This window comes from Hydra viridissima, unplaced genomic scaffold (genome assembly GCF_058129835.1).
Source record: "Hydra viridissima isolate aposymbiotic clone 2 unplaced genomic scaffold, HvirCarnegie_v1 scaffold_13, whole genome shotgun sequence".
NCBI classification, from domain to species: Eukaryota; Metazoa; Cnidaria; class Hydrozoa; order Anthoathecata; family Hydridae; genus Hydra; species Hydra viridissima.
The window spans coordinates 10,053,014-10,058,102 of NW_028324312.1; the positions used below are offsets into that span (position 1 = coordinate 10,053,014).

General features: G+C 25.8%; 1 long non-coding RNA gene across 1 annotated transcript; it reads right to left on the minus strand.

Moving 5' to 3' along the window:
* Positions 1–1,933: 1,933 nt before the first annotated feature.
* On the minus strand, positions 1,934–3,491 carry LOC149880421 (uncharacterized). The gene is made up of 2 exons (XR_016446490.1): positions 3,331–3,491; positions 1,934–2,023 (listed from the first exon to the last, which is right to left on the minus strand). It is a non-coding gene; the product is annotated as an uncharacterized LOC149880421 (long non-coding RNA).
* Between the last annotated feature and the right edge of the window lie 1,598 nt (positions 3,492–5,089).

Sequence of the window (5,089 nt, forward strand, 5' to 3'; positions counted from 1 at the left end):
GCAACTGTCACATCTTTGTCATCTTTAGAATACTAGCACTGTCAAAGCTCAGTGATTAAAAAATTCATGTTTTCTTTTTTCGCTAAAAGTGAATCTTAAAATTCTAGTGGAAGGTTTTCTTCCTAAAAATTAATTATTAATAAAAAGATAAATGAATATAAAAAAATTAAAAAAATCCTTTAAAAGGAAACTTTAACTGTTAAAGAAATGTTATATTATTACTTTTTTCCAGATTGAAATTTGGCAGCTCTGTTTTAAGTGACTTTTTGATAATTAATTTTTCATAAATTTGATTAAATAAATCTTCCACATGAAATAACCTACTGGAAGTTCTACTAACTCTGAAAAAAATCAAATCAAAAAGCGAAGGAAATACTTTTTTCCGTTTTAAAAGTTATTTTTTTTCAATCTTTTTAATTATACTGTAGTCTTGAAATGAGATCTTAGATGATGATACCTGTCTTAGATGATGATACCTTTGACAGATACCTGTCTGCCAATGAACCATTTTTAAATTTTTTCCTTAAAATTGATAATTTGTTATTTTGTCAAATTAGTAGTTCATTAATACTTTGAAATCATTTATTCATCTCAGTTGTTAGTTTAAAAAGTAATGATAGTTAGAGTATGTAAAGTGTCATATCTACGTATGGCTCTGATTAGAAAATCGACCGTACTTAACAAAAAAAAAAAAAGTCGAGTTTTCTTCGTTTAATAATTAAAATTCACTTAAGTACCCAAATTTTCACCTATCTACGGACTTCCTAAGACCCTGAAATTACTCTAACTTTGTCTTTCAAACCAAGAGGTTGCGCAGAACTGCCATTTCATTAAACTTATTTTTCCTTTGATCCGTTTAAATAATTTAGAAAAAATACGTTATATGGATAAATACAAATTTGTAACATCAAAAACTTTTAAGTGTTACAAATTAAGAAAACGCACCATTTCTAATTAACTTCAGAGGATTCGATTTATTTAAAAAATGACTTTTGTAAAAAAAAAGCAAAACTTTTGTTTCTGGTTTTTTAAAAATAGCGTGCCTTTTATAACTAATGAAATTTCTTTTATAACTAATGATATAATGCTTAAAGTCCAATTAAAATAAGAAAAAAGGAATAAAAGATATTCTTTTAATATAAGTAATTTTAAAACAGTTCTCTTTTACTTAAAATTCAGTTTCACTAAAACTTATTTAAAAAATTAATCTTTCTAAATGGTTTTTGCGGCCTCCTTTTTCATTTAAGACACAAGCGTTTTAAAGTGTAAGTTTGTCACAAAATGCTTAATGTGACAATTTCTCCATTTTTATTTACATTTCTTCAAGTAATAAATAATTTACTTTAGTGGTTTTTACTTTTATTACCAAACTAAATGCGAGCAATCTAGCAAAACTAGGTAGCCATCTACCAATATAATTTTTAAATTTCATCATTCTTATAAAAAACTACTGAACTGTCTGCTAATCAATATGAAAGCTAAGAAAATAAATGAAACTTCATTTTATTTTACATAATGATGTATAAATCTCCATGTTGAACATAATATTTCAGCTCTCCAGCAAATATAGATCAGTTTAAAAGAATATGCATCAAAATGGGTTACAAAATCAGTCAAAAAAGATTTCCAAAATGAAAAAATAACTCAAAAAAACCACAATCTAATCAATGGGAAATAATGGGAATTAGCAACAATCTTCATTTCTTATTAAGTAAAATAGAAAAGTCAGTATTTTATCAGAAATCTAGGTAAATAAGCTTGAATACAAAACTTCAAATTCAAAAAGTGAAGCTAAGAATCTATTTGTTACTCATTGTAATTCTAAATGTCATACTGTCAATACTTTATCATAAACCTTTGCAAGAAAAAGTTCTAAATCAAGAAACCAGATTCAAAATACTAATTTTCAAACTAAAAGAATTATTAAGATGTAAACATTAATTCTTTTAAAATTCTCTTTTCAACTTTTACAAGTGATACTGTAGCCTTATAAACAGTTAGATACAGAAGAAGTAGGTTTAACCTAAACAAGAAAAACATTTCAAATATATTATTTGTCACAACAGAACCATATATTATTGACTAAAAATGTATTAGAAGAATAAATTTCCTAAATTCACTTTATGAATGTAAGAAACATAGTTTTGTTGATGATACAAAAAATTCCTGTTTCTATTACATTATACTTTCTATATTACCTCTATTTCATAGAATTAGTTGAAAAAAAAGCGAAACTTTACAATAAAAAAGGGAAACTTAATAACAAAAAAAAATCATTTTACTTAAGAAGAAATTGTATTACATTATTGCTGATAATATATTCATATATGAAACTAGATGCACACATTAATTAACAAACTTTTTGTTACTTTTTCATAAGGGTGTTTCAAATTAGTATAATTATACAAAAGCAAACTGCCTTTTTTTCCTTAAGGCTGGAAATGTTCCGTAACATACTAATATTGAGTATTTATAAAGCATTTTATAAGTGACTATTTCATTGTGTTATTGGATAATGGGTGTCTTTAGAAATTCAGGTCTTCTCAGTATTTACATAAAAATCTTGTAAATCAAAAAACACATTCTATTTCTTTGAAATTCTTATATGAAATTATTGTAAGATTAAGTGATAAGGGCTTTTATATATTATATTACTGTTTATTTAATAAGCGGAAACAATCACACACACACACACACACACACACACACACACACACACACACACACACACACACACACACACACACACAAAATCTTAGGCTCCTATAGTACTTACTTAAAGACAAATGTGAGTATGCTTTTACCCTTATAAAAGAAATAGTTAATGTTTTTGTTTACAGTAAGCTCTATTTAATGTTTATCTAATCATAGCTTGATTTACTAAATTAAGCTCCCTAAAGTAAATTAAATTTTTTGCTACTTTATAAATTATTTATAAGCAATAGTTTTGACTTTATTTACGTGTATAAGTAAGTATAAAGCTATATACCAAAAACTATATCACAAAACTTAACAATTTCTTATTATGGATATAGCTACCTTTAATGTATAGGTGAATGGAGCATAAAACAAATAAAAAAAGTATACTTTTCAACTTGTAAGCATTTCAAAATGTTTATAACTTTAATATACTATAAAGCATAATTAAAGCAACTTTAGTATAAGTTCAATAAAAATATATGTTATGTAGTAAGCAGCTATATTCTGACACACCGTGAAAACATATTTTCAGATAGCAGAAAATGTGATATATTTTGTTGCATTGGTCTATATTTTTGTGTACATATATTATATACTAAAATTTATGTATCAGAAAAGAAAAAATAGTACTTTAAAACCCATTTATTGCATTATCTATCAATATAAACACAAAAACCATTGGCACACCAAATGCTAATTCGACACCATCTTTTTTGATATTTTCACATTAAAAAGTATGCAGCCAATAGAAATTTAGAGTAGAAGCTACAGCGCAATACATTAAGGCGACTTTATCCTATTACATTAAGGCGACACCGTGTCATTATGAAAAATCTAACAATTATATATGGAATGAGAACAAAAAGCCAAATGGTGGAAAAAGCTCTATTAAACATAACTTTTTTATTCATAAAACGCATTGATTAGATATATAAAAACAAATTCCATCAAAACTCTTTTAAAAAAATGTTTTTTTTGTCTCGTGTTTTAAGAAATACTGTTAGTGAAAAATGCATACATTACGGCGACGGATTGATCCTAAATTCAACTAAAATTCAATTTTGAGACAACAACACGTTATGTTGATGTTATTAGTGGGCTAAAATTAAGTAAGTACCTCATGCGTTGGTATTAAGAAATATAATGCAGATATACAAATGATTCATGCCAGTTTAAACCAATTAAGCACGCGTCGCCCAAATGTACCATATTCAACATATCGAGATATACAGGCTAAAACAAATAACGATTAAATAATGACTTAGAATACACTGATAATGGTTCCAAATGCATATTTAGGCTGCTGAAACATAAAAGAACTCATGTTAAACAAATCACTCTTGTTACACGCTTCTTTATGCTCAAACTGATAGTGCAAACGTTAAGGCGACACGAAATTGTCGCCTTAACGAAAGTGTCTCCCTAATGTATATATTTTACGCATGAAAAAGCCACCTAATGTACATTTAGTAATGTATATATATATATATATATATATATATATATATATATATATATATATATATATATAAGCATACAAAAGTTAAAATAATTTATCTCTCTTTTTAGTTTAAAATGAATATAAAGTTTACTAAACATCAGCTTTATTTAGTTATTAAATCAGAGTTTTAATCGATAAAAATAAATTGCTTCAAAATTTTACTTTTTGATTTCATTTTGGAAGTTAATCAGACAGACTTGCGTTCTTCTAAACAATATATAGTATACTAATATATAAGTATACTAAAAATAATGGAAAATTTTATTCAAAACTTAAAAAAGAAGCTTTATAATCATAATCGACAACGTGATCGCTTTGAAATTAAAGAAGCAAGTTGGCTTCAATCAGATCTAGTTATTCTAGAAAAATTAGAAGAACATTCTATTGCGTCAACTTTGAATAACATAACGTATCAAAATGAAAAGAAAACACCTGGAAGAAAATGCCTTGAAAGGGAGCAATCAAGCAGCAGAACAAAAAGAAGAAAGAGTGAAAAAATGGGAAATCTTCTTATTACAAGTGATCCAATAAAATCATATATAATAGTTTCTCAAGATAGAAGTAAAGTTAAAACAATTCAATTATCAAAGAGCGCTCTAGAACTTGTTAAAAAATCAAATAAAAACACCATTGATAAAATCCAAAGTGATAATAAAACTGATAATGAGTACAATGAGTATGACAATGAAAACGAAGATGAAGAAAATTATGAATTAGTTACTGAGGAAATAGATTACGAAGATGTATATGAACATAATAAATAAGACGATGCTGATTTATTTCTAAGCTTATTTTTCAATTTAGGTGAAATATAAAACGTATAGATCATGTTAAATAATTATTTTCATAATTTTTCATTTGGTTTTCAAAATGATAATTAGTTAATTA